The following is a 12,980-nucleotide window of genomic DNA, read 5'->3' as shown; positions in this document are numbered from 1 at the left end:
CAGGGTTCTTTGGCCTGCAGCAATGCTTGACTCTGCCTCTTTGGTCAGACCCAAAGCTTGAACATCTGTAGCACCCAATCCTGCAAACAAACAGGCCGGGGCTCATTCCTCTAGAGAAGAGAAATCTGAGGGGTGACCTGATTGAGCTCTTTAAAATTATGAAATGGTTCGATAGGGTAGACGTAGAGAAAATGTTTCCTCTCGTGGGGGAGTCCAAAGGGGTCATAAATATGAGATAGTCACTAATAAATCCAATAAGGAATTCAGGAGAAACTTCTTTACCCAGAGAATGGTGAGAATGTGGAACTCGATACCACAAGGAGTAGTTGAGATGAATAGCATAGATGCATTTAAGGGGATGCTAGATAAACACATGAGGGAGAAAGGAATAGGAGGATATGCTGAGAGGGTGAGGTGAAGAGGAATGGGAGGAGGCTCTTGCAGAGCATAAACGGCAGCATGGACCAGTTGGGCCGAGTGGCCTGTTTCTGTGCTGTAAATTCTACGTAATTCTATGTAGAAAATGGATCAGAGTAGAAAGAGGCAGGCAGACGGGGCAGTGGGAGACAAGCTACAATTTAATAGCAAGGTCTTGACTCTGTCGAGAATCGTCGGGCCTATCAAGCTTTGAGGGTAACCTTTCCACTCTGGCCAGAGACGTCAGCACTAAAATTATCGATCAGAACGTCAGCGGCTGGACAGGGCCGATTTGCCAATCCACTCTCCCGGCGGGAGGGACCTCGCTCAAAGGAGGGCAAAAGCGGAAAATGTAACCATTTCCAAGTCTTCGCTTCCTCCGGCCCTGTGCCTGTCGCTGAGCTTCAGTCTGGAGCTGACCTACGCCCCTCTCAGTCCGAGCCATTGCAATGCGTCCTATACCACAGCACAACCTCTCAGTAATGAACTACGGATTACTGCTTGCTAAACTTGGAGTCATGCCAAAGAGGTCGATTGTGCTGACAGCTGCTGTCAGTGCTGACAAACACAAAACCAGGCCCAGATTCGAAGAATCCCACCGTGTAGATTCCGTGCCCGTTTCCACGGCTCGTTTATTGCCCCTACGATGTGTGAAATGTCCCGTGCCCGGGGCGATGGGAGCCTCCGTCACCGCGCACTATTAATAGACTTTCTCACTTTGTTCACCCTCTGTGTGTCATCTCTCACTATAGTGAAACCTCTTGAGGCTGAAGGCCCAGCAACTTTGCTCAAGAACTTTAATCACTGCGGGGTCACAGACCTACTTATAGGATTGAACAGAATGCCCCCAGGAGTGGCATTAACCTACATGTGAGGGTGTTGCCCTGCTCATTCAGCATTGAATGGAAATGCTACGCTTCACCGGGCATCTTGTAAATGAAGTACATTTGCAGTGGGCGCAGGCTGAATAAAGGCAGTGCCTTCCAACACATGGTGCAGTGTCACAACATATGTACAGCATCATTTAGGATGTGGAGATCCAAGGGACCATTCTCTGCCTGTTTTGTGTGTCAGCCTGTGTGTGTGTGTCTGCGTCTGCGTGTGTATCTGTGTGCAAGAAAGAAAGAAGCACTTACATTTATATAGCACCCTTCACATCCCTAGGATATCCCAAAGTGCTTCACAGCCAATGAATTACTTTTGAAATGTAGTCACTGTTGTAATGTAGGAAACGTGGCAACCAATTTGCGCACAGCAAGATCCCACAAACAGTATATGATATAAATGAGTGGTCAATCTGTTTTGGTGGTGTCGGTTCAGAGGTTAACTTTGGCCAGGACACCAGGGAGAACTCCCCTGCTCTTCTTCAAATAATGCCGTGGGATCTTTTACGGGGCCTCGGTTTAACGTCTCATCCGAAAGACAGCACTCTTAACAGTGCAGCACTCCCTCAGTACTGCCCCGGGAGCGTCAGCCTAGTTTATTGTGTGCTTAAGCCGCTGGAGTGGGACTTGAACCCGCAGCCTTCTGGCTCAGAGGCGAGAGCGCGACCCACTGAGCTGGTAATCCACACCTTTGGGAGAGGTGGGGAGAAAATGAAAAGATGGGGAAGAGCGTGAAACGTACATAAAACATGGGAGTTACTTTAAAAGAAAGAAGAAGAATTTCATCACCTCAGGATGACCCACAGCTCTTTGCAGCGAATGACTTACTTTCTGAAGTGTAGTCACTACGCACAGCAAGATCCCACAAACAGCGATGACCAGAACACCTGTTTTTTGACGACGTTGGTTGAGGGATAAATGTTGCCCAGGACAGCGGGAGTACTTCTTTGAAAAGTTTTAGGCCTTTGCCTTCCCCACGGGCCGAAATAATCAGTGGTGTGTGGGAAAGCCCACGATGTGTTTACACTGACTGATCCATCACTGACTGAGTAAAACCCACCTTGGGCCTTACCGGTGCTGCCAAGGGATGAACAACAATCTGATTTTTGTCTCATTTAGCTGAAGAGGTGAAATGGCATCGCTGATAAAGATCCCGTTCCTAACACGAGCTTCTCCCACCCCCTCCCCATTTTCTAAAATCATGTCCCATGCATCATAACATTCCTCATGCACTGACAGCTGGAATCTGTGCACAGCTGCCACGCACATCTGGAAACGTTCCATGCTGCAGCCAATGTCTCACACGTACTGAATTTCACAAGTTAATGTGCTGCTTCTGTCCAACATTATCTGATCCGCCACCTACTGATTAGTGTGTGCGACGCAGAGCAGACCGGGCACAGCAAGAACACTGAGAGAAGTAACCCACAGATCCAAACAGTCTCCACACTGGGGAATTGATAATAATCACCTCATTAAAAGAATTGATATTCATCTTAATCTTTGGATGTTTGGTGTTGCATAAAATTAATTTCATCCCTGAAAGTTGGGCGGGTTGTAAGGGGAGGGGGGGTGTTGGAATTAGCTGAAGATTCACTCATCTTTATCTCGTTGCTGTTTGTGGGGTCTTGCTTTTTTGCAAATCGGCTGCCGTGTTTCCCTATGACGACACCGAGAGGCCCCCCCACCCCACCACCCACCCATTATTTTGAGGCTCCAGCCATGTTTACATTCGGCAGGCCTCCCGATGCTGCTCGCCAGATTGAAGCCTGAAAATCGGGCCGGAGCTACCGCCCGCAAGTTAAGTTGCGTGCGGCGAAGGTAGGGGGGGTGGGATCGCGATTGCGGAGGGTGTGTGGGGTGAGGGGGAGGTCCTGGGGTACGTTCCTGCTCCTCCGGGGCCCACAAAAATGCACACTTTCCTTTGACAGGACTCTCTTGCCCGTGGAACTGATCGGATTGGGCACAGCGCGGACTCCAACGGGTCCCTACCTAAAATGGCTATCGGGGTCCTACTTACATCACCGGACCCCGATTTCCATATTAAAAGGGGCCTATCGCCTGAAACAGGCGAGCGCTTTGGACTCCCGGCGGTAGGTCCCTTTCACAATGGCACCAGCCGTGTCGTTGCTATTAATGGGGGCGGGAAGACTCCCCATCCCATTCAGAGGCCTTTACTGACGCGTTAACGCCAGGCGAAGGCAGTGAAAATCAACCCATACTTACGTTAATTCAGTTCCCTTTCACTGACGCACTCATCTAAGTCCATAGCGCCCACTCCAGTTGAGTTTTACCCAATGCAGCACAGACTGAGCATCAAATCTGAGACCCCCCTGGTCTGTACAACTCCCATACCATACCGGGGAGTGATGTTATCTATCGAAGCCATTAGGCGAACCTGAGTCATCCAGATCAAATCAGTGTAATTTCACTCCACTCTAAAGTGTTTCATCTTTTATAACTGTGTCTTCTTCACTTTGGAGAACAATTCTTGTCCATTTTGTTTGCTCTGCTCTGTAGCGTCAGATTATGGCAGCAGCTACTGCTGCCCCACGGAGACACAATGCAAATAAATGTTTGGGTAATCTAAATAATGGCCCTGCTCAGAGGCTGGGCAGTACAAAAGGCTAAATGCCGCAATATTCTGCTGCTGGCATGCACAACTGCACTGTAACTGAGGGACAAACAGGATAACATCACTGCAGCAATTTTTAATGAACAATCTGCAACCAAATGAGGGCTCTGGAAAAACTGTCACCATGACAACGTTGAGGCCTTCTAAAAAAAGCCATGATTTGAATGTAAAATTTGCAGCCTGTAATGTTTGATTTAAATCGCAGTTGTAAATTTTGTATTATCCATTTGCTCTATCACAATTTTACAGATGTATGTTGACTATCTGAATTGCTAATCATATCAGTTTTAATTAATATGATTGTTGACAAAACTGATAATACTATGAGAGAGAGCTTGTTGTTAAAGGAGATCCCTCTTTGACCTTCAGTCGACAACTTCTCCCATTCCAACCTTTCTCTATTTTATTGATACTGTGAACTTTTCTCTCTTTATCCTTCTATGCCCGAAGTGCATCATCCTACTTTCTCTTGCCCCTACCAAATATCCTCACTGCTGAAATCATTTCTCATCCTGTTTCTCTTTCCCAGAGCTTCAAAACTGTGGAATTCCTTAGTTCCCTCCATCTCTTCACCCTCCTGCAATTAAAAGGTTCACTTAATCGCTAGTCCCTGGTTTAACCTTACCTTCCCCAACCCTTTTCCACCTTGGCGGCTTAGTTGTCTGCCCTCATTAACTCTTTTCAATATATTTTTTTAAAAAGGCACTGCTCAAAATTGTAGCACTGATTCCGAGAGTGAAGCTGAATGCCCAGGTGCTCTGGGTGACGCCTCTTTTAATTAATTCACACTTCTGCCGGTTGAAATGAGGTGTTAATGAACGAGAGAGCATGAATTTAACTCTACTAGCAAATAGGAATGTTTTGAAACAAAAGACAGCTCTACTTTTGGAGGCTGCAGTAGGTTTGTAATTTTCTTCCCTCCCCTCCTGAAGGTGCACACCTTTTCATATTCTTTCTCGGGATGTGGGCATCGCTGGCAAGGCCGGCATTTGTTGCCCATCCTTAGTTGCCCTGAGATGGTGGTGGTGGGCCTACGTCTTGAATCACCGAAATTCTTTGTAATGGTGCGATACAACTGAGTGGCTTGCTCGGCCATTTCAGAGGGCCACAACGGTCCCGCAATCACGTCGGTGTGGGACTGGAGTCACATATAGGCCAGGCCAGGGTAAGGACAGCAGATTCCCTTCCTTCTGGCATCTTATCCGTGTGGGCCTAGACAGTGAGTGTCAGCAGGTGAACCTATGGAATTCTCTACCACAGAAGGCTGCGGAGGCCAAGTCACTGAATATATTTAAGAAGGAGATAGATAGATTTCCAGACACAGAAGGCATTAAGGGGTATGGGGAGAGAGCGGGAATTTAGTATTGAGATAGAGGATCAGCCATGATCATATTGAATGGCGGAGCAGGCTCGAAGGGCCGAATGGCCTACTCCTGCTTCTATTTTCTATGTTTCCTATTCATCCAGAGGAAGGGAAGGGGTATGACAGCTGAGTCTAATTCTTTTCTCATTGCACACACAAGCAGCTTTCAGAAGAAGGCTCCAGATATCCACAAGGAACAGCAATCCTGGCTGATTTTCCACCCAGCCTCCCCTAGGCCAGAAACACTGAGACCCACTGTAAACCAGACCAGTGACTGAACCTGGGACTTCCAGTAGCAGACAGACCAGTGAGGCAATCCATCAAAACTTTCCGCACTCCTAGTTTGGGCTAACGCCATGAAAATTTTTGTATCAGCCTCGGAATAGTGTCCTGTCCCAATTTCCAAATAATAATTATTTAATGCACCTGAAACACCGACATCTCTAGTCCTCCTTTGCGACAGTCTCCAAATGTACTGACATCTACCTTCTATATTGACCAGCAACACAAAAAGAGCTGTCCGGAAACAGAATAGAAGCATAAATAATGGCCGATACCTTCAAGTGTGGATCCGGCTGTAATCTGATCCCCAAGTACTGTTTAAACTTTGAACCCGTGCCTACAATGGCTGGATGCCCTAATCTTTAATAGGATATCCTGTTGTGTATTTTTAAAAGAGATTCTTCTATTGTAATTGCACAGCTGGCACTGCTGGAGGGGCACTGCCTTCATGAAAAACTATTGGGGCAAATCTTTATTCAGCCACACACGATAACATAATTCATGTTGCACTGCGTCACAAGCACGCATCATTGTGGTGAGAAAAATGACATACAGCTCTTCTAATTCCTCACGACTCATGCATAAAAATTGTTTGTCAAACATTCAATCACAAAGACCATGCCCCTTTATCGGTTTTGTAGGAAATACGATAGGTGGAAAGTCTTTCCTGAGGCCTAACTTTGGGGCGGGGAGGAGAGAGGGAGGAGATTGGGTCTGCAAATCAACAGGGAATTCTCTGAAAACTCATAGAGATATTTCACTTTGACCAATCAAGCCAGGTGGAGGTCTGAAGTCAAGGTTTATATCATGACTTATTACATCCTCAGGATGTTTCAACGTGCATTACAGCCAGTGGATTACTTTGGAAGAGCAGTTACTGAAAGAAAGAACTTGTATTTATATAGCTTCTTTCACGACTTCAGGACATCCCAAAGTGCCAATAAAGTACTTTTGAAGTGTAATGTAGGAAACGCGGCAGTCAATTCGCCTGAGTGATGTCCTGAAATGTGGGCCTTTGCCTTATCCCTAGGCTCCTCAATAGAGATATTTGGAGTTGACCACTGCCATAAAGGATGGTATGATGAGACAAAGCTTCCCTTCCTTATTGGCAGAATTCTTCATTGATTTAACAAGTGGCAAAATCCTTATAACTAAGCTCCAGGGAAACCAAAACTAATCCTGATGCTGAACATCCTGTTTTGTTGATTGACCTGGCCCAGCTCTCTGACAGTCAAAGATTAGACCACCCGAGACCCTCTACCCAACAACCAGCATTAGGACCCCATTTTGCTTAAGCAAGGTGCCTAACCCTTGTTTCAGGCGGTCCGTCCTGTACACATAGAAGTCGCCGGCTTCCAAATTGGCAGTGGACTCACTTCTGGGGAAGATGGTGACCTGAAATTTGACCCCTCAATTTTTCGCCCAAGGAACGGGCACAATGATGTTCAATTTCTTCCCTTTTAAGGTTCCTTAATATTGGGGATCAGCAGGTCAGGCTCTGCATGGAGCAGGCTGGATGGACAAGCTGGAATCGAGAGTCAGAGGCCTTTGTTAAAGCGTTGCCATGTTTGTTGGCATGGAAACTTGGCCCTTCAACAGATGCTATATTTGCTGCAGTGTAAGCAATTATATTTTGATGTTAAAGATGATTTCTGTAGAACCCAAACCCCAAACAAGAGGAGGGAAGGAAGTTTTGAGGGATGGGGAAAGGGGATAACGATGATGAGCCTTTGCTTTTAAAGGGAGCTCCATCCAAGGACACGCAATTCATTTAGTGGATGCAAAAGGCAATTGATACTAGCTCAATTGCTAAATTTAAATCTGAGATAGATAGCTTTTTGGCAACCAAAGGTATTAAGGGATATGGGCCAAAGGCAGGTATATGGAGTTAGATCACAGATCAGCCATGATCTTATCAAATGGCGAAGCAGGCACGAGGGGCTGAATGGCCTACTCCTGTTCCTATGTTGCAATGTTGTCTCTATGGCAGAACCCCTGCAGTGTGAGCAGCTCTCGTTTTGCAAGCCAAGTAAAAGGGAAGTCACATTAGAGAAACCCTTTGAATCGGTCGGCGTTCGACAAAAGAAAAGGAATGTTGCTGGAGCCAAGCATTCCCCTGGTACGTTCACAAGAAGTGAAGGATCAGATTGACAGGTTCGCTGGTGACCCTGACAGCTGGGTGTGTTATCTACACCGGCTGCTTCCAGTCATTAAACAGCCTGCTGAATGAGGAGTGTGTAATCTCACCTGGACAGAGGGAGAGAGAGAGGCAGAGACAGAGAGAAAGTGAGACAGGCAGACAGACAGAGAGGCAGAGACAGAGAGAGACAGACAGACAGACAGAGAGAGAGGCAGAGACAGAAAGGCAGAGACAGACAGATAGAGAGAGAGACACAGAGAGAGAGAGAGACAAACAGACAGACAAGGAGACACAGACAGAGAGTGACAGAGTCAGAGAGAGAGAGAAAGAGACACACAGTGAGAGAGTCACAGTGAGAGAGAGAGACAGAGAAAGAGAGAGAGAGACAGATAGAGACAGACAGACAGCAAGAGAGAGTGAGACAGGCAGAGAGAGAGCTCCTGATCCTCTCCAGCCATTTTCAAACTCAAATTCCTATTTGGACACACAAGGTGAAACCACACAGTGCAACAATCACCCAGGCGTGCTACATCCAGTGAGTGTTGTATTAGGATTGACTCAGCTGCATCATGTCCTACGTCAGAGACCTACGCAGTGCGTTTTAATTTTTTTCTTGTTTTACAATCTTCTTTCATTTGCCCTCCTTTCCCCCCGAGGTTCTGACACTTTCTGGGGCACGGGTTCTGTGGGCACTGGCTGCCATCCAATACGTCGCCCTCGTCCATTCTTCACGTGTGGCCCCAGAGAGACGGCTATTTGGTCATGGCTGATCCTGTCCTTTCCCAACATTTTCCACAGGGAATCACTGGAAAGCCATCAGGACCAGAAACCCTGGTTAATTCCTCCACCTCCCACCCTATAGCCCAGGGTACTGAGGCCAATTGTTGTACCCCTACCACTGCCTTAGCCGAGATCAGCTAACTCAGTACAGACAACGCACTGACCTGGGCGGTAAAGGAATAACCACGCCCTCGGTACTAATTTAGGCGATGGAGTCTTTCCCCAGTCCAAGATCGAGTGCGCCTTATTCGGGACGGGTTCATTGCCAGAATGTTCCAGTCGGTTTTCTGTTTGTCCTTTAAAGCCAGTTAGGTCGTCTGATTCTGATTTTCCATGCGGCAGGCATCTGCCACATCAGCCACCACAGCTCCCAGGAGCACAGGAAATATGAACTGGCTGCAGAGGAGGTGTGGGCAATGAGCTGATGGATTCTGGCAACCAGACCGGTCAGAACTTGGCCAAAACAATCAGCGCAGGCTGGAGGCTGTAACTGCGTCATGGGAGAGTTCACCAGCTGCGGATATGGTCAGTCCGATTATTGAGAATTGGTGGGTTTGTAGAGCGTAGGGTGTGTGGGTGGAGAGAGACGGAGCATTAGCAACTAAGGAGCGGCAGGTGGGGAGAGAGCAGCAGTGGGTCAGGAACTGGGGTTCAGGTGGGGAGAGAGTAACAGTGGATCAGGAACTGGGGTTCAGGTGGGGAGAGAGTAACAGAGGATCAGGAACTGGGGTTCAGGGTGGGGAGAGAGTTCAGAGGATCAGGAACTGGGGTTCAGGGTGAGGAGAGAGTAACAGAGGATCAGGAACTGGGGTTCAGGGTGAGGAGAGAGTAACAGAGGATCAGGAACTGGGGTTCAGGTGGGGAGAGAGTAACAGTGGATCAGGAGCTGGGGTTCAGGGTGAGGAGAGAGTAACAGAGGATCAGGAACTGGGGTTCAGGGTGGGGAGAGAGTAACAGAGGATTGGGAATTGGGGTTCAGGTGGGGAGAGAGTAACAGCGGATCAGGAACTGGGGTTCAGGTGGGGAGAGAGTAACAGAGGATTGGGAATTGGGGTTCAGGTGGGGAGAGAGTAACAGCGGATTGGGAATTGGGGTTCAGGTGGGGAGAGAGTAACAGAGGATTGGGAATTGGGGTTCAGGTGGGGAGAGAGTAACAGAGGATCAGGAACTAGGGTTCAGGAGGGGAGAGAGTAACAGCGGATCAGGAGCTGGGGTTCAGGTGGGGAGAGAGTAACAGAGGATTGGGAATTGGGGTTCAGGTGGGGAGAGAGTAACAGAGGATCAGGAACTAGGGTTCAGGTGGGGAGAGAGTAACAGAGGATTGGAAATTGGGGTTCAGGTGGGGAGAGAGTAACAGAGGATTGGGAATTGGGGTTCAGGTGGGGAGAGAGTAACAGAGGATTGGGAATTGGGGTTCAGGTGGGGAGAGTGCATCAGAAGATTAGGAATTGGGCAGATGGGAGACAGTGGCAAATAAGTGTATCTCAATTTTGTTCCTTTCAAGTTTCACCCAAGTCGGTCCTTATGGATTGAACATGGGACCTCCTTGCTTGTATAGATCAGCACCACTCCAAACAGTATACACCCCTACTGAGCCTTGGGAGTCACACTCACAAGCCATTTGTACAGGGCACATGTACCATTTGTATGGGGCAAATATAGAAATGATATGTAGCAGCTGCACCTGATATCAGACAAGTTTAATACCGGCTGCTACAGCCAAACATCTGCTCCGTCTGCTCTGCTGAACAAATAGTTTGCCCAGTATAGGTGCACATGCAGAGGAGCTGACACTGAGATGTACAACAGCTATACACCACCAGATCTGAATGAATTACCAGCTTACACATAAAGAGAATTTCATAGAATTTACAGCACAGAAACAGGCCATTCGGCCCGACTGGTCTATGCCGGTGTTTATGCTCCACACGAGCCTCCTCCCAACCTACTTCATCTCACCCTATCAGCATATCCTTCTATTCTTTTCTCGTACTTATGTACTTCCCCTTAAATGCATAAATGCACTTGGTTTATAGTCTAAATGTACAGCAGTTTAAATTGTTACAAGGTACGCAGCACATTGTGAGTAAGTGGGTTAGATTTTATCCAGTTTCATACTTGAAGGAACAATCATCGCACTGCACACTGAACATTAACCCTTTCACTGTCAGCGACAGTGTTTTGAACAGCATGTTTTGAGAATGTATTTTTGTTGCTGATGCTGTTTATCCATTTTTTTTATTGAATGCAAGGCTTCTTTCTCTAGTGAATTGTTTAAATCAAGGTATGGAATACTTTCCACTTCAGGCATCTAGAAGTCAGGTACAGTCCTGGGTAGAAGCAGAGTAAACTACTCCACTCTGCCCCCGCAGTGTGCCTCCCCACCTCAAATTCAGAAGAGCATCCCATGTGACATTTCTCCATTTTGTTTACAGTCTCCTCCTTTTCATTCAAAGTTGCTTCATTCAAATTATCTGTTAAGTTCAGGTTTAAATTGTGCATAAAATGCTGGTTTATTAAAATTGGTCCATTCGAACTGCTGGATAATATGAATTTTTTTCAAGCAGAAAACAACTTTTGAGTTAACATGTGTAGACTGGATCAGCCATCCCATAGCCTCTCAGAATGAGATTGCCAATTCACTGCCAAATTAGGGGCTGGGTTCGTGCTGTGGCACCAGGCTCTCTAGGAATTGGATTGAGATTGTCCAATCTCATTTCATGGAGGGCCCTTACAGCCAGTGGACACAGCTGACTTTCATCTCATTGAGGCTCCCTTCTTTTAAGATGGTTTTGTCTTCCTTCCATCTTCTCCGATCGCTCTGTGCCAGGCCCCATCTGCCACCTGCACCCAGGCCTCCGCCAAGACAACTCTGAACAAAGCCGCTGGGCCAGTGGGGGGGGCGGGGGGGTCACTTGAGCTGCTCTCAGTGATCCTTGATTTCCCCTTCCTTGTTGGAGAGGTGCCCAGCCCGTTCTTGGCATCATGCCATCATGGCACGGCTGAGAATGGAACCCTAGCCCGCACCCCTCCCCATCTCACTGCGCCTTCTTGAGTTGGGTTACAAGCGCCAAGTCAATGCAATGGTTGTGCTGACTTCTCTAATGTGCATGAGCTTGACTTTATACTTTGATGTTATCAGAACATTAAACTGAATCACCAGCTCAGATGCCACAGCTTAGTGCTCTATCACAAGAGCTTTCAATTATCACTAAACAATGACAAATTAACGTTTGTAAGGCAGATAAATGACATGTCAGTTTACAGCCTCTACTTACAGCCACCTCGTGGTCTTATCGATTAGGCCTCTAAGATGGGGACAATAATAATGTGACACCTCAAACCCTCGGCTTTAATCTGATGTTATATCAGAGCTGACCTGTCAGATGAGAGGAGAAAATGACCTTGTCATATTTACTGAGGTCATTCCCTCCCTGGTATCTGAAGTTATTCTGGTGCAAAAATACAGCAGAAAATCTTTGCAAATGGAACAATTGTTGATCAACAGTTGTGATTTAAACTAAAATAACATTTTCAAAGCATTCCAGCATATTTACCATGAGTCAGTATTAGGGTTGCCAACTCTGGTTGGACGTATTCCTGGAGGTTTCATCACATGACCTCCTGCCTGCAACCACCCTACCCAATCAAACAGCTTTTTTCCGCCATCTCCAATATTTTTACAACTAATAAACAAAAGAAAGTGAAAAAAACCCACAATTTTTCAAATGCTCCTTTGATTTTTCTCCCGGGTTTGCTCACAGCAGTGTCCAGGAGATTAATCCTTAATTCCTGGAGACTCCAGAACAATCCTGGAGGGTTGGCAACCCTAATCAGTATGGAAAGAGTCAATGGCTCCAGGCAAATTTAATTTATTTTCGCCCACACTTTCTGCTAGTCCAATCTCTACCATGCAGTCGGCCTCCAGCCAGGAGCAAGCATGAATCAATGACTACTTTGTCCACAATTGGTTGGCAGTAGGCCCAAATCCAGGAAAGCCAGCTTAAGCTTCTCTTCATCTCCACCTCCCCCATCGCAGCAATGGCTACATCTGCTCACCCCGCTTCTACAGGAATAGATTCAACTAGCTACCTGTCCAGAGCTGGAGCATTCCACCTGAGGGGAGGAGCATGGAGGAGCTCAAGTTGAAGGGGGGGTTTTCAGAATCATGGCCTTCTGGTTGGAAGTCAAGCACTCTAGCATTTGTGGCACTTCAAGATTAAATTCTGATGGATAAACAAAGCTGCTATATAAACAAGTTCAGTGGACAAAGGAAAGGCAATAACTGTTATGATACAATGCTGGAGTATCAGAGGGAAAGGTTAATATTCTTGCTTTCAATAATTTTAGTGAACAAGTTGGCATAATTTTGCTAAAATTATCAACAGGAGGAATTTCATTCCTGGGGATAAGAATTGCCTTGGTTGTTATAGCAACGCTGTAATTCATTCAGAAAGAACAATTTAACTACGCATGATA

At 46.8% G+C, this 12,980-nt stretch overlaps 1 protein-coding gene and 1 long non-coding RNA gene across 3 annotated transcripts in view; one reads left to right on the top strand and one right to left on the bottom strand.

The window, feature by feature from the left end:
- The window catches only part of LOC137301741 (uncharacterized), a 93,851-nt gene that overhangs the window by 1,812 nt on the left and 79,059 nt on the right, over window positions 1–12,980 (top strand). The window lies entirely within an intron of this gene.
- coro2ba (coronin, actin binding protein, 2Ba) overlaps window positions 1–12,980 on the bottom strand; it is a 128,486-nt gene that overhangs the window by 109,365 nt on the left and 6,141 nt on the right. The window contains exon 1 of one of the 2 annotated variants that reach the window (XM_067971358.1): window positions 5,857–5,878. The exons of the other annotated variant lie outside the window; for it this stretch is intronic. The gene's annotated coding sequence lies outside the window, so the exon portion shown is untranslated. Of the gene's footprint in view, window positions 1–5,856; window positions 5,879–12,980 lie in introns of those variants that run through there. 2 annotated transcript variants of the gene reach the window in all.

The sequence above is a fragment of the Heptranchias perlo genome, chromosome 34, assembly GCF_035084215.1.
Source record: "Heptranchias perlo isolate sHepPer1 chromosome 34, sHepPer1.hap1, whole genome shotgun sequence".
In the NCBI taxonomy this organism is placed as follows: domain Eukaryota; kingdom Metazoa; phylum Chordata; class Chondrichthyes; order Hexanchiformes; family Hexanchidae; genus Heptranchias; species Heptranchias perlo.
The sequence above is the reverse complement of the archived record's forward strand: the minus strand, read 5'-3'. Positions and strand labels throughout refer to the sequence as shown.